Source organism: Eupeodes corollae, chromosome 2, assembly GCF_945859685.1.
Source record: "Eupeodes corollae chromosome 2, idEupCoro1.1, whole genome shotgun sequence".
In the NCBI taxonomy this organism is placed as follows: Eukaryota; Metazoa; Arthropoda; class Insecta; order Diptera; family Syrphidae; genus Eupeodes; species Eupeodes corollae.
Window position 1 is genome coordinate 142,030,185 of NC_079148.1, and position 27,734 is coordinate 142,057,918.

A 27,734-nucleotide genomic window follows, 5' to 3' on the forward strand; every position below is an offset into this window, starting at 1 on the left:
TTTCTTCTAAAGCCAACTCATATCTATATCTCTTACATAAATCACTATTTATATACAAAAGAAAAGTGCATAAAATATACAAACATGGTATAACTAAAGCAAAGTATAGTCCAAACTTTACATAAATCTAAAAAAGTCAAGATAGTTCCATCTTTATGCTCGTAAATATACATAGGTAGAGAGGTTAGGTAGCTCTCTTGTCATATGATGAAGCACACACACGTCATATGTAACTATTTAAAACAACCTACCATGTTAAGTCAAAAAGTTTACATCACACATCATGTAGCTATCATTTCACACATCACATAGCCACTCCAACTTCAGCTCTAGTATGGCGCGCGCGATACATAATTCACATCTTAACTATGCATCACATTTTGAATAGCCGACATTAAGGCTTCAATTCAATTCAAAAAACACAACAAAAAAGCTCTCACATCAGAGATATCATCATAACATCAACCATCAGGCCTGGTTGCTCCCTCCTTCTCTTCGGCGAACGAACTTGAATAACATTAGATATGCATGTTGTATACGCTCCACTTCCCATCATATATAAGAACAAAAGTACCTTAGTTCTGTATGATATGCTGCCAAAGCCAAAGCCATCAGTTCCAGAGCCATAGAGCACACTATTGTTTCACCATAGTTTTCCCAGCATCTCCCTCATCCCTCGTCGTCGTCGCTCGGCTGGACTAAGCTTATACCGCCTCCTCCCACCATCTCTCACCTGGTTTAAAAAAAAAAATACAAAACAATCGACAGTACGACGCACGGTGGGTTCATATAGAAAATTGTTTGTTTTCATTTTTCTCACCCGTTCGCCACTATACACAACACGACGTCAACCCCTCAGCCAGCAGCGGGCGCGGCGCTTAAAAATACAACATAAAAAAAACCCTCCACCATTCACATCGTCGTCATCCTCAACACCGCATCAGAAAACAGAAAACTCACTAGACACAAATTTAGCTGAATGGCCTGCACTGCTGGCTCTGCCAAAGCCCAACACTATCAGTCTACTATTCAACGGCATAACTATTAGTCGACATTTTATTTTTCTGTCTGTGAGAGAGGTGGTGCAAATGAAAAGATACAAAATAACAACAACAACAAAACTAGTTACATAAACTAAAACCAAGAAACTATTATGGCCAACTCAAGTGCACCGCATTCATCAGATACTTTTTAAAAAACAAACAAACAAATAAACAAAGATACTTTTTTACTGAGTGAGTGACAGTTCCAAAAATCATGAATTAATCAAGTTTTTTTTAAGAATTTGCAAATTTTATTTATAAAAAAAAAAACAATTTTCATTGACAAAAAAGTAAAAATAAAAATACGCGCTAATTTTCAAACCCTCAGCGTCTCTCTCACTCTCTCTGACGACGACGAACGTACCGTGTGCCAAGTCAATACCTACATCATCCCTTTCAAAGAATAAAACTTTTACTGCATGGAGGATATATTTACACATTACAATCAAAATGGTAAGTTGTAAAAAATATAAAATTTTTACTACCCTCACGAAGTTTATGCCTAAGCCTCTTCCTTAACTATGGAACGAACGTGAGAGAGATGGCGATGGCTTTTGCTATCTTCAAAACTAAGGTGAAAAAGGATAGGAAACTAGGTGGGGATAGAAAAAAAATAAAAATACTATACTTGTTGAAAGAAAAAAAATAAAACGTTGTAGTCCTGTCAGAAACAAGGGGGGAGAGGGCCGGGCGCCAACAGTTCATTCACATTTCGTAGGCGCATTCATAGTTCGTTCCCACACACAATGGTTGTTTTTTTTTTCTTTTGAATTTTTATTTGTTCCCACAGAGTTACAGGAGCTCTCCTTTCATCATCTCTTTCTGCTTCTGCATATCGATGTACATAGTATATCCAGATCCAGGAGCAGAGCCATCATCACTATACTCGTCCTTACAGCCTGGGAGCGTTCATCATCCATCAGAGAACCGTATAATCATCATCATCATCATCAGGATGAGGATAGAATCAGGAAGAAGCAGCAAACGATTCTCATCAGAATCCCATCACACATGTCCTTATTATTAGTTCTTTTTTCGTCCTTTTATGCCTCCATTTAGCCTTTTTTCTCTCTCTCTCTCCCTTTTTCTTTCGTTCGTTCACACTACTCTTTTTTTTATTTCTACGCTTCTGATGATGTCCTTTGTTCTTTGCCATTACTCCTTTTGGTCCTTGTCTCTTGGTTTTAAGGATGAAAAATCTTGAATGTAATATAGCGTAATCGCAGGATCCTCGTCAGCCTCAAACCCTGTCTCATGAATGACGATGATGATGATGATGTTTTCCCATGAGAAAAACTCATCTCATGTAGAGTAGAGGCTCACAGGTGAGGTAGGTAGTGGAATGTCCTTATAAATTCTCCTTGTCCTTATGAAAATTTTAATGTGGTGTTGGTGAGGCAAATAAATAAATATATATGAATATACATTATAAGACGCAAAAGGAGGCTTTCTCTCTTATTTTTCTCATGGGAAAATCCATATAGGTTCTAAGATCCCGTTGCTGCATTATAGTGCAATGAATTTTGAAGGAGGAAAAGAAAAATCGTTCCTTTTGCTGCTCCTTAAGTGCACCCATATCCTTCCTTTACAGACTCTCTGATTGCGATATATGGTTATGTGGTTTATGCAATATTGGGGATGATTTTTCGACTTCGCCTTCGTCGTCCGTCGGTTCTTTTTCTTTGTATGGAAGTTCATTAAAGGCACACGATTTTCAATTTTACTTTCCTTCCCTTCCTTCTACTTGTTCCAGGATCCCCCAAACATCATCGTCTTCATTTCCCTGACAAAGAAAATATAAGGACTTTTCCAATTGCAGTTGATATACTTTTCTTTTTTTTGATTTTGCAATCTTCAAGGAATAGAACAGACAGGAGACAGGACTAATGTGGATTTTCCCCTATTTTCTTGTTCTTGCCAAAATGAGGCTTTTTTTCATTGAGAAGAGGATCCTTTTTCCAGGCATGTGTGTGTTTTGTAAAATGTGCATATGATTAAAAATTAAAAAAAAATGAGGCAGGGTTGGAAAAAGGATTTTTGTTGCCTTTTATCCTTTCCCGGTTGTGTTTCCCATGGGCATTTTCTCGCTTTCTAGAAGTTTCGGGAGTTTTCTTGCTTTCTTGAGAATTTTCCAACCGCAGGAATACGAATTTGTATGGAAATGCACTCAATGCGCATTTCATTCTTCATAATTTTTCCAGCTTCGTCAAAAAGAATAAGAAAATGAGTATAGGGATACAAATACAAAGAGGGAAAGAAATAAAAACGAAACGTGAATTGTAATTACGTTGGATTGTTACTAATTGCACGTAAATTAATTGTTTTTTTTTTTCATAAATCGTAGTTGAAGAAATGACAATATGACATCACAAACGTGTACCTTGCCTTACCAACCCCTGTTGAATATGTGGATGATGGGGTTGATGATGCTCTTGTTTGATGCTCTTGTGAAATATGGACGTACATACGTTTTAGAAATGAATAACAATAATAATTGTAGTGTGTTGGTGTTCATCCTATTCAAAGGAAGGGGTAGTTTTTTTTCAAAATGCATTGATTTCACAGTCGACAAGAATAATATTGAAGTAGTCGCTGGTGGTCGTACAATTTTGGAAAAAGGTTCTTATGGTGTGCCCTCTCGAAAAGTTGGAAAAAGAATAGAGAGTTAGAGGAACTTGAGGTACTTCCTTGGTTGAGTCAGCCTTCTCATCAAGAAGAGGCGGATGTATAGATAGATTCAAGAGGTTAATTCAATTATATTCTGGAAAATAACCAGTTCAATAATTGTTGGTGATTTGAATTCTGAGATTTCGGAAGTAGAATTTTGATAAATTACCCCTAAGAACAATACTCATTTTGATATTCTAAGATCATAATTTAGTCATTTAGGTTTCCTATAACTATCAACAAAATGTACATATAGAGATATTGTTTATTTCAAAACATTCAATGAACGTGTGTGAAACAAAAATTAATTTCATTAAAAATGTGTACCGAATTTCTTGCATTAAACAAATTATCAAATTCAAACTTAAAAGTTGTCTGCATTTAAAAAAAAATGATTCAAAATACGAATTTAAATAATTAAAAAAATGCGTATTAAATAAAATGAAGATATGGAATTATTTTATTTTACATCTAATTGTTTTTAAATACGTACCAAACCTTTTTTAAGTTTGAAGCAATGCAAAATATGTTGTACATTTCTTTGAATTTAGTTTTAGTTTTTGCAACACACCTTTGAAGCCCAAAAGGTTCCATAATAGGAAAATAGCTCTCTGCACCATGACACTGCTTTCACAGCTATCCAGACGGCTTATATAATGTTCTTCTTTTCGAAGGGCAAAAAAGTAATTGTTGTAGCCATCAGGGGAGTCATTGCGTAATTTTCGAACGATAATCATCAAAACGATTATCATTAACGATATCGTCAAAATTTTGCTTCACGTAACTTTATCAATATCGTCTCGTTCAATCGTTGAGTATATTCCAAATACTCTTATACTAAGACTGAAATGTCAAAAGGAACTCAACGAAAGATAATGCTTGTTCGATAACTTGAAAATGTTATTAAACTTGGGTTTTCTCTAAGAGAAATTTTAAAAATTTGCAAAAAACGTATTGTTAATAAACATGCCAACTATTTTGTGATGTTTATTGTTATTGTCACTTTTTGTGTTTTCATTTGTTGCCGCCGAAGATAAAACTATAATATCAAAATGTTTGTTCAATGTCTGATATTTTTGTAAATCAGCTGCAGTAATGAACCCAATTTTGTCCAAGAGAAGGAAGTGGAGACTCCATTTAATCCACAGGGAACATAACTTGGTTTCAAAAATGTTTGTTGTTTCCAAAACTACTTTGGATTAGTGCTTTGTGCAAGAGCGATACTAAAATTGTTGCCTGTCGAATAAGTAAAAAAAAATTATTTTAAGATTCAAAGTTTTACCCGAAAAATAAGTTTGTCTTCAAACATTTAAATGCCATTTTATAAATTAAGAAATTATGCAGTTGTTTAGTGATTGTAAATATACGCTTTACATTTGAATTTCGTAAAAAAATGTTGACCCGTTTTTTGAGATATAGAACTTTGAAAAATAAAAATTCAATATTTTTTTAAAAATCCAAACAATAAAATATTGCATTTTTGATAATCAAATATTGTTAAAGAGAAATTATTGAAATCAGTTCATAAGTTGCTGAGAAAATTAAAAAACAAAATAACAGTTCTATGAGAGGTACCTTTCTCGAGCAATACAAAAATATATTTTTCTTACTTAAAGAAGCCAAGTTAAAAACTAAAATTTTAGAGGTAATTAAAAAAAAATATATCGGTTTGTTTTTGAGAAAATTCGATTTTTCGTTTTTTGACCAAACAAATTGTATGGGGGCCACGATTAGTTTTTATCTTAAAAAAATGAAAAAAAATGCCTAACGCGAATCTGCTCAAAACCCTAACTTCCAAGTTTGAACTCTATCGACCTAATGGTTTAGGATGTAGAATCGTGGACAGACAGACAAAACAGACCGGACGGAATCGCGGGACCCACTTTTTTCGACTTCTCTACCATTGTAATATTATGTTTGATTAAAATCTCGAGTTTTTTTTACGACTGCAAAACTTGCTATATAGTTGCTATATGTCACAAGTAATAAAATCGGTTATTTGGTTCTTGAAAAAACTTAAAAACAAAATAAAGGGTTTATGGGCGACAGAAAACAAGCAAAAGAATATGTAGAGAAAATTTAATAAAAATCTATCAGGTATTTTTTTAAAAAAATAGAAATTTCTGGTTTTGGCCTGAAAAATTGTAAAAATAAAATTTTTAAATTTGTTTTCCCTGTTTTAAGATTTAAGAATTTGTCTTTGTCATTGTCAAAATAGTATGTTTTCAAAAATTTAAATGACATTTGATTTCTCAAAAAACTCTAGTTTTTCAAAAATTTGAATTTGAAAATCGTAAGAGCCGTTTTTTTTTAAAATTAATTTGTATACATATATCAAATTGTTCACTTCTAGTTAAAACATATTTTTATCTAGCAGTTATTTAGAAATTATTAATTAATATACTCGTACGTAGGTATTACATTTAAATTTCATAAAAAAACGACAAAATTTTCGATATATGTATGTATATTAAATTTCTAAAAAAAGAAAGAAGCCAAGTTAAGAAATACAAAATAAAGAGAAAATGTTTGTATAAATTGGAATATTCTATTTTTGACCAAAAATTTGGATTGTTATTTTTAGTCTTAAAACAACTAGAACAACGCTTTCGCGAATCTGCCTAAGAAATTAACTTCTAAGGTAAAACTCAAGAAGAAGAAAAACTTATTTAAAAAAAACGATCTGACTATTTTCGAAAAAAATAAGATTTTTCTATAAGAGTAAAAGGCATTCCAATTTTTGAAGATAAACTTATTTGGCATTGTAATTTTAGGTCTTAAAATATAGTTTTTTTTGGAATGTATCTATCGAATATAGAAGAAAGTTCTTGCGACCCTTCGTACATTTTATTTTTTAATACAGACCATTTTTTAAGTTTATATCATTTATTTTTACTTTGCATTGAATTTTTTGTGTTTGCAAACAATTTTTGTTTTCTATTAAAACATATTTTTTTTTCTTAAAATGAATGCAACGTACAAAACGTCTTTTATTTCAAAACTAATACAAACATAGACATTTTTTGAAAAATAAACCTTTATTTAATTTCTTACATTGTCAAAATTTTAAGTTGAACCAAGGAAATTCAAAAATTTGTTAACCAACTTGAAGTTTTTTTTAACTTATTTTTACTTATTTTGAGTTTGCGTGAAATATTTTTTGTAAATAAAATAATAAGAAATTGATTATATTTAATTTTGCATCAATTTTGTTTTAATGCAGATATCTTTTTTAATACATTTGTCTTGCATTTAACTTTTGATATCCCTGGTTTATTCAATCTTTTCAATTCGTTTACTATTCGCTTGAATGTTGATTCTAGAGTTAAAGTTTTAAATCAACTATTTTTACCTATAATTTTAAAGTTATATACTGGATCATGTAGTAAGAGACTACAACTTCTAGCAAACGCAAAAACTCATTAAAAACAGAGAAATTTAATTAACATTAGTTTAAATAAAAAAAGTTGATGCCACAAATGTCCGCAAACTAAACTTGCATGAAAAAGCATCCTTTTACTTTAAATTTTGAGGCTTTCCAATTTTCCGAAGTCTTCCCGGATTTTGTCTAAAATGCAAAACAAATTTACTAAAGTAATTAATACAAATCTAAACATCTTTTCGTATTTATAAACAAACATTGTGATTTAACCTTAAAAAATAGCTTTCACAACTTTACAATGATTTTCATAAGTAGGTAAATATAACCGCACCTGAAAAAATGTATTTTATAGAAATCCTACAACAGAAGTGACTTCTTACTATTTTTTTTATTGAGTTGCATCACTGATCAAGTAAATTCAGTAGAAAATAAAGTTTTTTTTGTTAAAGGTTAATTTTGAACAAAAAACTAATATTCAATTTTGTTGCTTTTATTTTCCACCAAGCTAAAAAATTCAGTTTGGCATACTATTCACTAGATTTTTTAAGATGGAGTCGTGTGGAGAGAGTTCCATTCTATCACAACCGCCTCCCGCAGCTCAGCAACACTAGCAAATTTCCTATTAGAGGCATACTTTTGGGGGGTAAAATTCTTTAAAGATTTTCGATGGGGTTGCAATCTGGAGAACGTGACGGCCACTCCATGAAATTAATGTTGTTCGATCCGGACTAATCCAAACTTTGACGATTTACATGAATTCGGGCATTATCTTGTGGGAAGACATGCTCAACTCGAGGAAATCTTCTTAAATAAGGTATACTGAATTCTCCTCAAGGACCAAAGTGAAGTCAGAACTGTCCATTCTAGTATAGTTAAAGGCAAGTGCAACCTTACCGTCATCGCAGAAGGCCCCCAAGCCATACAGCTGCCACCCCAAAGTTCCTATTGGAAACAAACTTTTTTTTTCCTCAAATCGTATGCTATATCCGCTAAAATCAAGATTAAACTTTTTTTCATCACTGAAAATAACCTAAAAAATAACGGTACTTTATTTTCTTCTTAATTTGCTTGGTCAGCGATGCTCAATAAAGAAATAGGTAGTAGGAGTCACTCCTATTTTAAGTTTTCTATAAAACGCGTTTTTCCAAGTGCGGTTATACTTATGCAAGGCACTCTATAATCAAACAGGTTGAATTTAATGGATCTCAGAACTTTTGAATTTTGACAGCTGTCGCTTGAATTGGAAAAAATATAAGCTTTTAGACAAAATATGAAATTGAAGGAATTCAGACTCAAAAAAGGGCAGACAATCAAAACCAAATTTAGAGTAAGGAAATAAACTATTATAAATGGTTTATTGTGTCCCGGTAAAAATTTCCATGAAACGGTGAATTTGCTACTCTAACAATTTTAGATGTTTGTCAAAGCATTCGTTAATGTTTCAAAGCTGTAAATTTTATTGGTCACAAAGATGCACGTTTCTAGTAATTTTTTTAATTTTTTTAAGCTTTTATTGAAACATGAACTAAGAACCAATACTTAGTCTTAAGAGTAATTTAAAATAAATATTTCTTTTAATGGAGTGTTGGAAATGAGAAGGTCGTATTGATTATTAAGATAGCCTTTGTTTTTTATCCATCGTATGCCTATAACGTATTTTTATTAAAAATGGTCTTGTTTACGTTTTTCATATTAACACTCGAATTATTTGAAATATTTATTTCAAGTTTAAAAAAAATGTATCAATGGAATTTAATCGTATTAAGTTTCTTACATTTGATATCTGTTTTTAAAAATATAGATTTCAAGTTATCAGTTTCGTATTGAGGTAAACTATACTTCTATTCACATTTTGTCAAAAATTCCCCCTTTAAGTAACAAAATCAATTTTAACTGCAGAATGAGCTGTGAAGCTCTATGAATGATATCATCCACCCCTTAACAAATTGTGTAATTTGAATTTCAGTTCACTTCGAAATATTTTATAAATATACGACGTACTTTTATGACCTATGTACAAATGTACCTACATAGGAAATTGTGGGCGGAAGAAATGTAAATGAGAAAATTGTTTTGTGAAAACTATTGCGCCATTTCGAATAACTATATATGCACATACCTTATTCGTATGTAGGTTATGTAATGTTTATTACACATTTGTAGTGCAATGTATTTTCTGATGAAAAAATAAAATGAACTAATGGAAGTCTATTTGTATTTTTATCTCTGATGATCACATCACTTTACATCGAAATGATAAATTTAAATTTCAAAAAAATACGCGCAGTTGCTGTTGCATTTTCAGTTACAAAAACAAACTTACCTAAATTAAATCATATGAACTGATGTTGACATTCGAAATTTCATATTCATTTTAAAATAATATGAATCGACATGGTTGCTTAAATCGACAAACCAAATGTCAATTTAAGCAACGTATTCACATTAGGGTGATTATATCTTAGGATTTATTTTAAATGTTAAACTCTTCAAAATAAATGAAAATTAGAGGCTACACTATTTCGTAAAATGTTACATGAATTATTTATTATAAAAAATGTATTTATTTTTAATTACTACCTATTTTTGTCAAGCTTGTGTAAGCAAAATATTGCAAGAATAATGTTTACATAAGGAGGTAGTCCACTCAGATCCTTCCTTGATTATTAACAAAGACTTTGCCATATGCTATATTTTTTATATTCTCTTTGAATTATCCTCACCTGACTAGACAAAGTACATTTCTATTTAATTGGTCTTAAAATGTAAAATAAATTTTTAATCGGCCCCTGCCCATTTTAAAAAAAAAATAAAAGAAAAGACTTTTTCAAGTTGATACAACAGGCAAAAAAGTTTTTCTTTAAATTCAAGATGAAGGCCAATGCAGAAGGTCTAGTCGGTGGAAAACTTTTTGTTGACCACTTATAAACTCTTCCCTATAACAATTGAAAGCAAACCCTTTTACATAACCAAGTTCGTTGAGCTTGACCCCCACACCCATGCACAAGTCTATAGTGTCACCCTATAACTCTTAACTTTTCACTTAATGCACTCTATAGTCTAGGAAAATAAGAAAACAAAATTATTTACTTTCGATAATATTTCGACAGAGTTAAAATTTGTTAAACAACTTTATCGATACACTTCCTAAAAAGTCAGCTAAATTTTAAGAGAATAAAAAAAGTTTTAAGGGGGCGAAAGGTGATCAAGTGCAATTTAAAAAAAAAAAACAAGTTGGGTTTACAGCTTGATAGGTATGCGTTACACCAAAAGGCTAGAGCGAGTATGTTGAGTTAAGACTAGGAAAATCGCTATTCGTTCCATCTTCTTCTATACTCACCTTCTATTCATACGGGATCATAGATCAAGAGAAGAACTTTTCTCTCGAAATGACCCAAGGTGCTTTCATCCGATTTTTGTCATAGTCCTTGCTTCTGCACAGGACAGGGATAATAAGAGCGACATTTTCGTAACTCAAGAGATGACTCTACTACCTAATTTGCTTTCTTACCCCAAAGAAGCAACGGTTAGCAAGAGCTATTCCTCGTTTGATCACAGCTCTGGTGTTGTTTTTCGTGTTCATAGCAGAGCCTAGGAAGACAAAGTACTTAACTACCTCAAATTTACGTCTGTCAATGTTGAAATTTTAACCGAGACAACGGTGTTTTTTGGTCCTTTCTTGATGACAGCATGCACTTTGTTTTGCTTTCATTAACCGCTAAACCCATATTTTTTTGGCTCTGGCTCAATACTCACAAAAACCCCATTGATATCACTCTGAATCTTCATTACCATGTAATTGAACAGCCTTTTTAAAGACACTACCTCTAGTGATAACGTGGAAGCTTCACACTATTCTTTCAAAGACGATTTAAGAAATCGTATGACAACGTATCAACTTGCATAAAGCGTTTTTTGACATCGAAAGGTTCTGTGAATTTGTTTCCAACCTTTATGGAATTCTCCATGGTCTTGCTACACAAACAGACAAGCTTGGCAGGGATGCCAAAACTATATATGACTCTATACAGCTCGTCCCTGTAGATGCTGTCATATGCAGCCTTGAAATCAATGAAGAGATAATGGGTGTCGATTTGATGTTCTTCAGTTTTTTCCAGGATCTGCCGTAATATGAATATAGAATCAGCTGTGGAATGGACTGATAAGGAACTATCAGATTGTTGACGATGGGCTTTAGACGTTTGCATATTACGGCAGAAAATATTTTATTAGCGATGTTAAGTATTAATCGGTCATGCTTTTTTTCGACCGATGATGCATGGTGCATACTCCTAGAGCAGTGGCTTTATAGACTTCAGTTTAGATGTGTCAATCTTTACTTCGTCTAAGTCTAGAGGACGGGATTGTTGGCTTTCGTCGTCTATGTTGAATGGATTATGCTGCCTAACAGTGGAATTCGGTAAAACTTTCGAACGTCATTCCTGTTTTTAAACCTCTCAACATCTTCGACCGCACGCTTCTCATGCCCTCTCTTTTTCCTCTCGTCCTTTTATGCAGCTACGCTTTGCGTGCCTGTTGTTTGGCTGCATTTGCCTACCGACATTCCTCATTAAACCAGGGGTTCCTTGTTGGTGGTTTCTTGAAACCCAGCACAACAAAGGCGGCTTCTCTGATTGCATCTTGGCAATGTTGACACTGGTTTTTGAATTTTTGATACATTGTATTGGCGGCAGAGAACTTCAAGAGAGTTTACTTGTAACTTGGTCAGAAAATTATTTGGCGATCTCTGGCGATTGTAGCCGTTTGACGTTGTACCTTCTCCCAGCGCCTCCCTGTTTTGCCTTGGGTCTGGAAACCCGAAGTGCTACCTTGGCTACAACGGGTTAGTGGTCCGACACTATGTTAGCTTCTCGGAACGTTCGGACATCCATGATCCTCGAAGCGTGTCTGGCATCAATCGCAATATGGCCAATTTGGTTGACGGTAGATTGATCTGGAGAATACCAATTTCCTTTGTGGATGTACCGGCTACCATGACGTTGCACCCCGCAGCAAAATCTATGAGCCTGAATCCGTTGTCGGAAGTGTTGTCGTGCAGGCTGTTATTCCCGATAATTAGCATTAAAATCGTCCAGATTAGTTATAATATCGTAGCTAGGACACTGCTCATATTATTTGTCTAATAGCTTGAAAAACATATCTTGGTGTTCATCCTTCTCTTCTGTTGGGCGTGCGCGCATATCAGACTAATGTTGCCGAACTTAGTCTTGATGAAGATGTTCATGAGGCGCTAATTGATGCACCTATAGCTCAAGACTTCTTGCCTAAGTCTGGCTCCAATGACAAAGCCGCATCCAAATAAGCGCTGTTGGTTTACGCGGTAGCAGTCACCATAGTAAATGTCGCAGTTTTTCATCCTATTTTTGCCCGGCCCATCCCATCGTATTTCCTAGCGGTAATGTCTGCTTTATATAGCTAATTCTTCGGCAGCGCACGTGCTCTGTTAAGGGACCTAACATTCCACGTGCATATCCGAAGTCCGTTGGCCTTTATTCGTTTGCGTAGGTTGTCAACAGTAAATCCGTCCGTATCCGAGGTTTGTTGGTGCTTCGCAACTAAGGTATTTTTTACGTGGAAAGGAAGTCGCCCCGATGGCACAACCCAGAACCTGGAGTGCCAGATCCTTAGTATAACCCCAATGACGGGGAGCCGGATAAAACCGCTCCTTATAGGCCTGGCCTCCGAATAAGTCGTAGAAGCAATATAAGGTGTTCACCAAGTAGTTCAACCTTACTAGAACTGTAGACGCCACCGTTGATTCCATCTCGAGAATGCTTCCGCTGCCGTATTGATAAGGAGAGGTGCCTTAGTGGAAGCACCTCTCCTCCCTCTCTCGTTTGCTGCCCCCAACAACTTTCCACTGTTGTTGAAACCCAATCTCCAGTTGAGTTACTAGGCACCCGACGTTCACCACCTGTGGACGTTTGTGTCCTCTTGAATGCACATGTCTGCTATTTGAACATCGGAACTTTTTAAGAAGTGTTAAAAACTTATAAATGAAGACATCAACATAAGTTATTTTTTTTTTAAATTTTTTGTCTCGAAGTGAATATCTAATTGTCCTGGACTATCTTATCTAAAAAATATTCATAAGTACTTTAAAAAACAGCAAAAATAATTACCTGCTAAAGGAGAGATAATAAAACATAAAAAGAGAAATAATGAGCTCATTTAACACAACAATTCACTTCTTCAAATAAAAACAAAAACAAAATTCCTATACATTCTACTTCTACCTATGATGACGTGATGACTGCATTTACGCATTTTTAAAAAGTAGTCGTAGTCATAAGTCAAGTACTACAAGTCTAGGCTTTTTTTTTGCCTCTTTCAAATTTTTTCTTAAAGCCCTAAGCCGATGCCAAAGCTTTCAAGTCTCCGAGTCACAGACTTTCATCGTATAAATGAAATAACATTAAAGTAGATCGTACGGCGCGGTGGCGTGCGTAATTTTCGATATTGATGGTTGAAGTGCTTGCTAGTTGCCTCTCTTATCCAAGACACACAAACGGTCTTAAAAAGTTGGCAAGGTTAAGCTTTGCGATGAAGACCGACGAACGACGATCTACCTACTTCATATAAGAAAAAGCTACTGATGACGCGATAGCGGTAAGGTAGATAAGTGCGTAATTAGGTTTAAACGCGTATCTTGAAGATGTTTCGCATTTTTTCATTTGAGTGTTGTTGCAAGACATAACAACCATCGTCCTTAAGCAAGGATAAAGATTAAAAAATCCTTAAAAGGGACCACCGACATTAAACAGCTGGCGGCATTTCGCACCCAAAAATAAAAACTACAAAAATTCTACCTGATACCGTCTTCTTTGTGGATGCAAGAAGAATATCAAATGAAAAAGCGGTCTTTGATGATGATACACCTTCTGTGAGCTGGAAGATTCCTTCATTATGAAGTCCTCATTTTCTTATTTTTGTTGGAGATTCTTATATTCCATACCTTTATCTATAGGTTCTTATAGTGAGATATTTAGGTACATCCGTTTATTTTTGGTTTATTTGAAAAGTGGATGCAGTTGGTGTTTCTTTTTGTGTTAAAAACATCTGCAACAAGATAAAGTGTTGCCTTGTGCCACAGGTTCGTGCTATTGATGATGGATGCCATCAGAGAGCACATGTTCGAAACCCTCAAAAGAGTTTGATTCCTTTAAAACCACGTCAGGTAGTATCTTTTTTGTTGTAGTTTGTTCATCCAAAAATTCTTTATATTTTCGATTGAAAGTTTTTTTTTTCTTTTTTGGATCAATTTTTACTTTTTTGTTGTTGTTGGGTTTAGTTTGTTTTGTATTTTTATAGCACCTGCCACAGGTGATAATTTTATTTATTTTCTTTTAATCGTTATAAGAAATGTTTGAACATGGTCTGATTCATAACATTTTTCCTGGTAAAACAAAATACCCAAAGAGTAAATGAGTTTTATAAATAAATTTTGAAAATTGGGGCTTCACGTCTTCTTCTTTCCAAAGTGATAGTTGATCAAAAGTTTATATCTACAATCACCGACATTTATACATAATTCTTCATGGCTGAAGTCATACTTCTTCTTTTGTGTATCTTAATGCTTTATATGTTAATTCGTCATAAAGCAAAAGATAAATCATCAAAAGTATCGTAAAGAAAAAATATTAGATATAAAAATACTCGTATGAATAGAAATGTAAAACAAGAAATTTATTGGCAGTGGGTTAGTAAGAAATGAGACTTGTCTTATTAATAACAACCTACGTAAGTATGGTGTTATTCTTAGACATATCAAGCAGGAAATACAAAAATATGCAATTTTAAATGAAAAGAAAAAATGTCAATTTTAGTACCTTATAAGAAAAAACTGGAAATTAATGACTTCATCTTATTTTCCATAAATTAGAGTTATTCAATTTGCAATCAGTCTTCTTAATTTACGACCAACCGTGAAATACTCATTTTGAGGTTTTGATTCATTTCATCTCAATTTCACATAAAACATATACATATTGAAGTAATCAATTGTTTAATAATTCAAACATATCAAACAGTTATAAACAAAATCTAAAAAAACAAGTGAAAATAAAAAGGTAAGTATACGCCCAGGTGTACCCTTTTGTCTTAGAAAGTGTTTATAGCTAAGAATGGCTTTTATTTTTAAAATTTGTTTGAATTTTGAGTGCATAGAAAAACTTGTAACTTGATTGATTTTCTAAAAATCAAAAGTTATGCAATAAATCGAAGTTAAATCTGTTTTCCCCTAAGAAATTCTAGACGAGATAATTTTGTAGAACTCAGAGTCAACAGACATTTGTATTGAAATTTTTTTCAAAAAACGCCATAAAGTTAAAAGGTTTCTTCTTCTTCTTTTTTCTTAAGGTCCTCAGACCTGTTAAATTCGTTGGGAACCCTTAAGGGGCATAGGGCCTCTACTACGCCTACGCGCTATCGTGTACGGTTTCTGGAGATGTGTTTCAGCTCCCCTCAACTCTTGCCTAGTGACGCTGATTATACCTCGACTGTCCTGCGCCATGTGCTTCTCGGTCGTCCAGCTCTTTTTCCTTCTCGTGTGAGCGGATTCCACTGCATTGCTTGGCCTGCAATTCATCAGTCGTTACCTTATCGAAGCGTATGTCGATTCCATTACCACTTACCACTTACGTCTTCGTATTATAGATTCTATAGGTTCCTAACCTTTCCTTCTATGAAGGACCTCATTTGAAATACGGTTTTGGCCAGAAAATCCTTTGGATGTTACGAAAACATCTATTTTCAAAGGTTTGCAGCTTTCTTGTTATGGCTAAAGTAACCTTTCAAGTGCTGCAGCCATAAAGAAGAACAGATTCGACATTTGTGCGAAACAGTCGTAGCTTTGTTCTTAAGCTGATAGAGTTATTTCTCCAAATTTTTGACAGCATAACGAACGCCACTTTTGCTTTGCCGATGCGGCAGATAACGTCTTGTTCGGTTCCGAATTTGATGGAAACGATGCCTCCAAGGTATTGAAAGATCTCCATTCCATTTCCACCGGTTGCGAGAAAAAATTTATTTGAGAGGATGGTGGGGTTCCGAGACTGATTATTTTAGTTTTGTCGAAATTAATTTTCAGCCTCACAACTTCTGCTTCTCTCTCGACACTTGTTGTCATTTGATGGAGATCCATGATCCTATGAGAGAGTAAACAAACATCGTCCGCGTAATCTAAGTGTTTTAAATAGGATGTCAAAGTCCATTAGATCCCTCCGCTACCTGACAGAGCTGAGCGCAGTACATCGCTTATCACCAACAAAAACAATATTGGCGATAGAATACAGTACTGTCTGACTCCGCTTCGGATTTTAAAATCATCTGACAACCTACCATCGTGCAGAACGTGACACTTGGATCCATCATATGCTGCTTTAATAATAGCAATTAGTTTTTCTCTCCTCCGCAAAGCTAACCAGATATACTCCCTTTTAACGCTATCAAAGGCCTTCTCGAAGTCGATATGTAGTGGTGATCGATATTCAACGCACTGTTCAATAATGATCTGCAGGGTGTTGATATTATCAATACTGGAGGATCTAGCAGGAATCCTGCTTGTTCGGCATCGAGTTGAATTAAAAGTAAAGTTAAAAGGTTTGCTAGAGTCAATATCATAATTTGTGCTGTTCTTTAAAATATTGAAGCAATCGAATTGTTGTTTATCGTTCTTTAACTTAAAAAAAAATTTGAAAATATTCATACTGTTTTTGATTCTTATTTCAAAATTCTGCTTTCACCCATATTATCAGTTTTTTCAGAAATAGTTTCAGGGTAAAACTCGTGGTTTAATTTCGAGTCTGAAGTATTTCAAAAGTTTGATTTAAATGTTAATAACAAAATTATTATTATTCAAACACTATTTTCATTTGATTGTTATCTTTGTGAATTAAATTTTTGAATAACTTAAAATTCAAAGTTAAAATAAGGGTTTTCAAAAATCGGTTTTCAATAATTTTGAAAAATTCTGCAAAATCAGCATTTATTAACAAAAAGTATCAAAGTCGTCTTGGGATTACTAATATGTAATAACTAATAACGTACTTTAAGGAATAATGTAAAGTTTGGAAAATATCTCCCTCCCGCCTTTTTGTCTTTTGAATTTCGCGGTTGTACACAAAGCGCTACAGTACTTGTACCTGGCAATACTATACATCAATTGAAAGGTCTTGACATAATCTACAAAAACGACGCTATGCATGATTAGTTTCGATATTGCGTTCAACATTTATAGACGTTAAACATGGAGTTTACTAACGCCGAAATTGAGCTATTTTAAAGTTTTCCTTCGTTAAAGGCAAAACCGATAGACAAACGTTACTTACTTACTTACTTAAGGTGGCGCTACAGTCTGGGGCGGACCTGGCCCTCAACCAACATGCGTCTCCAGCCAGCTCGGTCCCTAGCTAGCTGTCTCCAGTTTCGCACGCCAAGTTGGTTGAGGTCCTCTCCCACCTGGGTGCGCCACCTGAGTCGCGGTCTTCGTTCCGTAAGATTAATTGTGTTTTGGGAGATGGTAATCTATCCCTGCGAACGGCGGAGGTATGGTTTCGACGATTCAGAGCCGGTGAAAACGACACCGTGGATAAGCTAGATGGCGGAAGGCCGTTGACGACGAATACCGATCAAATCATTGAAAACATCGATATAGACCGACATGTGCAATCTCGTGACATTGTCCAAGAGATGGGAGTTAGTCATCAAACCATTTTAAACCATCTTCAGAAGGCTGAATACTTAAAAAACTTGATGTTTGGGTGCAGCATGGTTTGGCGAAACAAAAAAGCCTTCTGGACCGAATCAACGCTTGCGATATGCTGCTGAAACGGAACGAAATCGATCCATTTTTAAAACAGATGGTGACTGGCGACGAAAAATATATCACATACGAAATGGTCGAAGGCCGGTGAATTGTCCCAAACAGTGGCCAAGCCAGGATTGATGGCAAGAAAGGTTTTAATGTGTGTTTGGTAGGGTTGGAAGGGAATCAAACACTATGAGCATGGCCAGACGCTTAATTCTATCGTCTACTCCGAACAACTGGACCACTTGAGAAAAGCGATCGACCAGTAGCGTCCAGAATTGGCCAACAGGAAGGGTGTAGTGTTCAACCATTATGACGTCTAGATGGAAACAGATTATCGAACAAAACGGCGCATATTTGAACTAAAGCCGATCACTGTAACACGTTTTATAAGGCATTTAATAAAGAGCTATGTAGGTGCCAGGAGAACATTTAAAATACCTTCCATTCTTTCTGTCATTTTGTCTTGCTTAAAACTTTAACAGAATGTTCTCAGCAATGTTTTGTGTGAGACTTGTTTCGAAAATCATTTCCCATCAGTTTTTTGTTTGTTTTCCTGTTTTGTTAAAAAAGTTGTCAGTTGAATTTTTCTAAGAAATTAACTAAAAACTACTAAAAATATTTTATATACCATAAAATAGTTCGATTTCAAAATTGTATCTTTGTTAACGAGATTTTTAGTCGAAAACCACTTTTTGCCAATTATAGTAGCATTCTTGAAAGTTTTTATTTCTTATGTAAACAAAGGCAAATTGAATTTTTGGAAGAAAATTTATCACAGAATGAAACCATTTTATAGTCAATATCTTAATTTATTTATTTCACGAGATATCGAGAATCGAACATTATTTTTACCAATGATTTTGATTTTTATGGATGAACAAAAACTTCTCGAACGTTCGCACAGATATCTCTCTTAAAATCTTTTATTAAGACTCTAAGGACCTTGAAAAATCTAGAAATGTAAAAATTTTCAATTCAACAATTCGTACTCTTTACAATTACTGACTTTGGGAAGTAAAAAAAATGATTTCTGGGACTTCTAAGAGTGGCCAACGCCTTAAGCAAAAGTGAATAATATTTTAAGCTATTTAAAATAAAAAAAAACAAAAACAGATAAATATAATGAAACGAAGTTTAAAAAATGGAAAAACTTCGCTTTTTGTAAAACAACATTTTGAAAAACAAAATTTACTGAATTTTATCAAAGCAATTTTGAACCAATCAAAATTTCAATTTTTTATAAAAAATATTTAACAAGTTTAAGTTTAGAAATTTTTAAAATATGTGAACCTTGTCAACTTATACTAAATTAAGGTAACGAAAATTTGTGACTTTAGACGTCAAAATATATCGAAAATCAAATTGGCATATTCTTTCTATTATTTTACTTATTTAAGTTGTAAAAAAAAAGATTTAAATAATGGTTCTCTCGTTTTCATTACTTTTTCATTTCTTTAACTTCTGCTATAGAAAATGGATAGTTAATTAATTGGGCAGTTTCTTATATTTAGAGCCGTTTGTTTCACTCTTTTGTCAATTTGTGTTAAACTCCGCAATATCAAACTCTTGAATTGATATCAATCAAAACGTATGGATGAAAGTCAAGTTGAGAATTACTTTTCTTCACTTGAATAGCTTTGAATTTCAGGAGTAAAAATCAGAAAGTTTATATGTTTGAAGATTTAAAAATGTATTTACATATTGTTGGGCAGATGTGACGAATTTTGTTATTAATTTGAAATTTATTCAACATTCTAAAACTTTTTATTTTGCTTTGTACACAAAATGAAAAAAGTCATCCTATTGAATATTTCGGTAGTCAATATGGCTATTTGGTAGTCAATTTTCAGCCAATAACCGCAATAGTCAATAGAACAATTTTCGGTTGTCAATTTTGGGATCCGAGATTTTTTTACAATTTGGTAGTCAATATGACAACCGGAGTTTCAAATTCCTTCAACCAAAGTTGTCATATTGACTACCAAATTTTAAAAAAATCTCGGATCCCAAAATTGACAACTGACAACTGCGGTAGCCAATATGCCAACTGTGATAGTCAATACGACAAATGCGGTTGTCAATATGACAACTTCGGTATTCAATACGACAACTACGGCCAATAATACAACTGCGGAGGTCAATATACAACTGCGGTAGTCAATCCGAAAACTGCAGTAGTCAATATGACAATTTTTGTTGAAAATCGAAATCTAAGTTGACTACCGGGTAGTAAATATAACAGTCCTCGATAATCAATTTTGGTAGTCAATATGACTGCCAAATTGTCATATTGACTACAAAAGTTTTTCTGTTGACTACTTTTTTTGTAATACTGACTACCCAAAATTGACAATGGGAACTTGTTCTATTGACTATCAAGTAGTCAATTTTTAAAATAAGCTTCTCATATTGACTATTTTGGTAGTAAATTCAACAATTTGGCCAAATTTCAAATTGACTATCGATGATTGTTAATATGACAACTTTTTTTTTCTGTGTAAGTGTCCGTAATGCATGTATTATATTCTTCCAAAAATATTTTCTTCGGGACATACGAGTATATTCAAAAAGTATTTGATTAAATACAGAGAAATACAAAATTTCAGACAGAAATCTTAAGTGGAGTCACCTTTCTTTATTCTTGGAATTTAAGAAAACTTAAATTTGATACACTTTAAAGTTGCAGAAAAATTAAATTGAATGTTAAAATGTAAGACAAATTTAAGTAAATAAGTCTTATTTCTCAAGCTGTCAAGGAAAATCCTGGAGCTATGTTCAATTTTCACTTTCACATTCAATAAGATCACTTATGACAAAGATACTGATCTTCAAAAAGCAACAAACAAACAAATTTGTTTCCCTTAATTCTCTAGACTTCATATATTTTTCATAGACTTTGACCAATTATTGAGAAAAAAAACTGTCTTCTATTATATTTCTAGGGGGATTTACTGTTATAAATTGTTTTAAATTCCGCTTAAATTTCTTAGTTTTTATAGATGTCATTTATTCATTTTCATTATCTTTAATAATAAATATTATAAAGTCCAAGGTTCAAATTCTAAAAATTCTTTTCTTATCACTTATGAGGATTGTTAGTTAATCACAGTAGAATATAATTTTAAATTATTTAATCACACTTAATCGTAATTTAATTGAAATGATTGTGTCTGATTTAAACCAGACAGCCTGTTTTAACATAAAGAGTCTTATATTTGAAGTTCCAAAAATTGAAAAGAATCAAATCCTTCCATATGCATATGAGTCAAAATTTCATAAAAAGAAACATTAACGACCAAAAGAATAATCAAACATAATATTCTGAGCACGTGTTCAAAACATTCATCAGGTCATTGACAAAAGAATCTTATACTCATTCCTACCTGCAAATCAAAGAATCCACTAATGACTTAAAAGAACAATGACCCGAAATCCCCGGAAGGTATAGATGATACGTAGATGCAGAAGTCCAATGCACTTTAAACCTTCTTATCACTTATAGAATTCCCTGTTTTCTGTGATAATAAAATAATTCAAATCTTTTGTGACTCATTACTACGTGCATTGTAAAATCTGCATTCAAATAACAATTAACTCATTTCCTCAAAAGCCATAGGATTTCTTTCTAAACATCAGTAAAACATGATAAACAATTTGATCGTCTTCATTTCATTTCACTTCATTTAACAATCGATCATTGACCGTTTCTTATCATCATATCGTCCATTGTTTTATCGTTTATTGACCTAACCTAATTACTATTTTTTAATTACACCTTTTTCTTCAATAAACCGTTGCATTCAATAAAAAAAAAATAAATAAAACAAATTATTGTTTGTAAGGTACTTAGTATTATCTTTAGTTTAACAAAGGAAATCCACAACAATGAGCATCGCTACTACTTTTCTGAGTCAGTGCATCATCGTGTGCATCGCCATCGCCATCGAAAACAGGCCGGGGCTGATGCCCGATAGAGTGTTTTATGATGCATCGCACATGCACCCCGCACCAATCGCTTGATTTGCCCCAAGCCCCCGTTGCCTTATAGCTCTTAATTGATGGCAAAACCACTCTAAAGCTTTGAAGCTTTATAGTTTTCTGTTGAATGTAAGCTGCAAGTTAAATCTGTTGCGAGAATCAAAGGCAGGTGTTTTTCCACATACTCGTAGGCCTTGCAAGGTCGTTCCATGATTGCGGTGCAGCGACGACAACGACAACAACGACGACGACGCTCTAACTGCTTTTCCCTTCTCTCTTCTCTATCGACTTGAATCATTATATGAGTACTAGCGTATCTTATAAACTTCTCTAAAATCAATCTTGTATATAGTAGAGTTGAGCTTGAGGCGTGTACTTTAGAGCGGTTTTCAAACACATATGAACAAACAATGACGCTTAACACCCAGGCTTATAAGTTTTATTTTTAAATTAGGTATTTTGGTGCTTTTTTCGACTTCGAATTACGTCATTTAGTTTTCGGCTGAATTTTTGGTTTAACTCGCATCTTGCGTCGCTTCGCGGTCGGTCGTAGCTCGTCGTCGTGGTTGAAGAAATTTTAAATTTGTTTGTCCTCGAAATAGCCATTAAAGTGTAAGACCCTAAAATGAACAGAAATTTTATATAAATTTACACATACCCACATAAAAATACACTCTGGATCATGTCAATAGGTTTAACAATGTATTTTTCAACCAGCAATAAAATTGACCTTGCTTTTTGAGATTCTTCCCGAAATCAAAAAGACAGAGATTAATTGAATATGTTTTTTTTTTTAAACAAATTAAATTTGACCCCAGCCAAGTCCTTTTTAAACAACAACTCACTTTTTACGGGAAAAAACTTAGCAGAATTTTGATCTCAATTCACTTTAGACCAGCAGACATTTTGAATTTGACATTTTTTACTAGCCTCTGTGTGTCCACGCTTACAAAACCTCTTGAGTAGTCTTTTCGATCTATCTTCTTCTTCTAGATATTAGTTCAGGCAGTCATCTTCTAAATTATAGACCTATTTCTCTCTCCCTTCGTTCTCATGAAATACGAGTACATATCTTGAAAAACAAAAGCTTCTTAACAACCAGCAGTATGGTTTTCGGGAAAAAGGCCAACTCGTGATTCTATGGTCCTGTTTACTGAACAGTGAAACAAGTCTAAGCGTCGTTTTGGAAAAAGTAAGATCATAACAATTGATATTTCAAAGTAACAAACACTAAAAATGCCTCAAGGTTCTGTATAGTCCCCGTAACTCTCCTTCATTTGCATGAATGAAACATACTTCTGCTCTTAGAAAGTATTCAAAAGAGTAATTAAAATGGTTGGTGATAGCAATATCATTGGATCACTTACCTTGTCATTCGAAAATAGTCAAAAATGTTCATGCTTCACTTAATTTTGACCGTTGTTTTAAAGGTCTTTACCAACTTCGGCCGTACTGTAGAGTATAAAGATTTTTTTTTAGCCGTACTACACGATTGTGGAATGCTATAGCACGCTCTGCCATTTCCCGTCATAGCAATGTTCAAGAAAACTGTCTCTGGCGTATTAAAGGTATTCAAAAACTTTTAAGTTTGCCCTTATTAAAAGTTATGCTTAAATTCTAGTTTATAACACAATTGGTTCCAGAAATACAAGGTTTCAAATATTGTTATTGACTTACTTTATTAAAGCACTGGATTATTCGACATCGTTGAATTTTGAAATATACAGGCTGCTATTCATCGGGGGGAGTTTTACTTGAATTTTCACTTATCACTATTCTATTCATTTGAAGTTAATCTGCGTGTGTCGGTAAAGTCGGTAATACAGTGCGGTATTCTTCTATTCACGTGAAAGCATTCATTTTATACAATTCAGATCCGCATATGAAATGCAGCGGATTTTTTATTTGATGTCTGGTTTGTTAATTGTTGTAAGTAAAAACTAATTGATTGCTAAATTTAGAATATTTTGTTTGTAAATAAAAGATTATGTACATTTTTAGGGGAAGATCGATACTTCTAATATTTCTCCAAAGCTCTCTGTTTGAGGATTTTCTTATTCCTCTGCTTACAATTGAAATAAAAAGTCAAATACTGCCCATTTCTAAAAATTACACCAATTATTCTGTTTAGGTAGATTGATTAAACTTAATTTTTCTATAAATCAAACTATTTATTCAACATTCCCAAGATTTTTACATGAACAGCTGTTTATTTGAATGTCAAATTGGTTTGGGATAATGTAGTTTACCCGATGGATAGTAGAATGCAAAGGCAGTGCGAAAGGATCCACGTGAATATCACAATAGGGCTGATAGCAAAACGGTAGGTCTTTTGGTGTACGCCAATGCAGCTTTTTATGGTTTAGAAGGCGTGGTATCTGCCCATGATTTTTTAATTGGTATACATTAATATGCTGAATTTGGCACAGCGGTTTGGTGTGAAGTGAATATGTACAAAGGAAAAATCTTAACTTTTGCTCTCTCTTTTAGCGAAGCACACATTTTTACAAACAGCCCTATTACGGTTGTCAATTATCAATACGCTAGTTGACACATTTCAATGAAATTATCGTTGTCAGGAATTAAAATTTTTGATAAACTGTGAACGCTCTTCAGAATTTAGATCTATTGTGAATGATTCAAATTGACAGTCTCGGTATTATGGTTGTCAAAATATTTGTTGATTATCAAATTTTCAGTCAATCACAAAGTCCTTGTTGATAAAATAGAAAAGAAACCAAAAGCATGTCTACTATTGAACTATTTTTCGGTGAAAATGAAATTGAAGAAGAAAATACTGCAAAGATTCGAAGAAAACTACGCGATGCTTCAAATCCGATGGATTTGGCTGAACATAAGTAATGTACAAAATCTAATTTGGCTCGCTTTTAGATTCATTCAAAACTTTAGACTCTCGAAAGAAGCTTTCGTTAATGTTTTGTTTATATACATAAGTACCAAATTTTGGTACATATTAAAAGTTATTTTTCAGTTCATGTTTCTTTTTTAATTTCAAGTATTTGTAATTTTAGCTTCAATTTCGTTTTTCTATTATTTTCTTTGTTTTTTAAATATTCTTTTTTTTTAAGTATCTCTTTTTTTAAATTATAGTTTTTCTTAGTATAGTAGTCTATGTTGCTCAAACTTTTTTTAATTTCAGAAATATTTTGTTGCACGCTGTTCATGATTTCAACCATAGAGCTATAAAATTTGTCCTGTGCAGTATAAGCGATCGATATCATTTTTTTCTTTTATGGTCTTACGTGTTGGAACTTTTTGTTGTGCTAGCAAAACCTCGACATCTTGCTGCAAGTCTATGATTTCGATATCATCTGCACTGAAACTTGGCAATTCAAGGCCAAATTCTGTGCCCGGTGGATCGACACAGGAGTCGAAGTGCATTAATGCACTAACCGCTTCCTCTGCTAACCTACTAACCCTCTGCCTCCGGTGGGCCTAAGCTGTTTAATTCCACCGCAATCTCTGCCCACTTCTTACTCATGAGTGGCTTTGAATAAACACCCTTAGCGAAGCCTCTTTCATCCGTTCTGCCAATCTGGCTTTTTGTTACTTACAAATTTTACTCCTACGTGAAGAAAACACTAAAATTAAATAGCACCATTAATTGATTGCAAACTACTTACATTTTTTCTTTCAAATCAACCAAAATAAAATTCGTCACACGAAACAAAAGCAGTCCATTATATATTGACAAATTGTTTCAATTGTCAATTAATTGATCTTTAATACCCGTAATAAGGCATACATTTTCAGCCTTTCACAAAAAACACTCAACATACCTTAATATGACAATTCTTTCCTGTTTCATTGTTTCAGTGAAGCCATACATAGACTTTTTCTTGTTGATTTTATTGAACACTTTTTTTTTAGTTTGTGTGTGGGAAGTTATTCATACATTTTAGGGAAATTTCAGAAAATTCCCTTTTTTGTGTGTTTTAACAAAAAGTCCTTTTGCTTTAAAAAGTTTTTGATTAAGGACTCCCACCTGGCCTCTATATATCCTCAGCGGAGCATAGAGCTGCGTGATTTATACTGAATGCAAATTCCAAATCCCAAAAACCTGAGAAGGTACATAGGTGCTTTTTGAATATCACAGAAGAGGCCACAAAAATGGTCTCTTAATCTTCGAATGCAATAAAAACTTTGTGTAGTTTTTAAATTCAAAATAATTGATTTTTAAATCTGAGGGCCAACCACCTACTCATCAAAATTGTTATAATTTATATGAAACTCTTTCCAGTTTTAATATTAAAAAAGAAAACAAAACCTATTCAAACGATTCACAGTGTTTTATAGTGTATGCCTCCCATATTGGCATCGTAATTTTTCGTATTCGCTCCATGTTATTGTTATTTATGTCTCGTTTTGGTTCATTATTATAATTAAGTTTTTTTCTTTTTGTTATTTTATTTTACAATACAAAATTTCTGAATCATTCCGGATGCCAATGTGTGCTTTGTAAACATCACAATCCAGTCTCAAATATATTATGACTATACTGCGTTGAGTTGTGGGGTGAGGTCACTACAACATTTTGCATTATACATTTATACGAATTATAATTCTTCAACAGTTCGAATTTCGAATTAGCTTTGGAATTGAAAATTTATTTTGTTCTTCCATTCGTATCTGATGAATCTTTGGGAACTATTTCGTCTTTAGCGCGTCATATTATTTTTTTGTTGTTGTTTATCTATTTTTTTTGTTTTTAATTATTAAAAATAATTTCGTTATCAATCAAGAATTTATATCAATGTAGATATTTACCTACTTCCTTTTATTTACCCTATTTACCGGTTGTTTTCAGTTATTTGTTTCGTAGGATTTTTGTTTACAACATCTGTTGTTTCTTTTGTCAAAACAATAAAAGGGAAGTGATATAGAAAGACAAAATTTTCCACTATATTTGTTGTTTGTTTGTTATTTGTGTTTATTTTTTTTGTTTTGTTTTAAATAATTGTGATATCTAGATTTTTCTTCTATTTTGGTTTTAATTTAAACTAATCATTAGAAATTTATTTTTCTAGAATTAATTGGATCTAAGTTGTTTTCCTACAGTGTTAAAGTCGACTCATAATTTTTAGTTTCAAAAGGAATTGAACTTTCTTACGTGTTATAATAAATATATTCTTATTTTTGTGTTTGAAATTTAAACTTTAAATACAATTTCTACAATATACATATGTACATATATTAATGTATAGTACGTGTATTTGGCTGACATTTTTGGGTGAGTGATTAATTTATATTTTATTTTTGTTGAAATTAAGAATTTAACCTTGGATATGCATTTATTTAAATGATAAATTTAAAATGTCATTTAAATTTTGATTACTTTTTTGTATGTCTGAATGACAATAAATATGAGTTGTTCTCCAAATATAGTGCTTACTGCTTATTTCAAGCAAGGGCAACCACAAGTAGATTGATTTATATCTAAATGTTGTGGTTTTGATTGTTTTTTTTTAATGTGTTCGTATTTAAATAAAAAGAACTTGTATTTATAAATTGACCCACGGACAAAAATTACAGTGTCGGTAAAACAGGATATAATGTCAACAACCTTAGCAAATGTGATTCCACCTTAAATGTGTCCGCCATACTTATTTTTGTACATGAAATCAAGCTTAAACGTCAAATGTTTATAACGCAAAAGTAAAAGATTATGGGGTGTATTCATGGAGAATTACTAAAGTCGTGGTTTCTTGGTCTACAGTTTAAACTTAGGCTTAAATTTATGTATGAATAGCCTAAACTCTGGGCTTGGTTAATAACAACTCAGCAAGAAGTAAATTTATAGTTTGAAATAAAA

The 27,734-nt window shown here is 33.1% G+C and overlaps 1 protein-coding gene across 2 annotated transcripts in view; it reads left to right on the forward strand.

Moving 5' to 3' along the window:
* Positions 1-1,014: 1,014 nt before the first annotated feature.
* LOC129944012 (death-associated inhibitor of apoptosis 1) overlaps positions 1,015-27,734 on the forward strand; it is a 54,570-nt gene continuing 27,850 nt past the window's right edge. The window contains exon 1 of one of the 2 annotated variants that reach the window (XM_056053136.1): positions 1,015-1,496. The gene's annotated coding sequence lies outside the window, so the exon portion shown is untranslated. Of the gene's footprint in view, positions 1,497-26,999; positions 27,153-27,734 lie in introns of those variants that run through there. The other variant, XM_056053139.1, reaches the window with a different exon arrangement.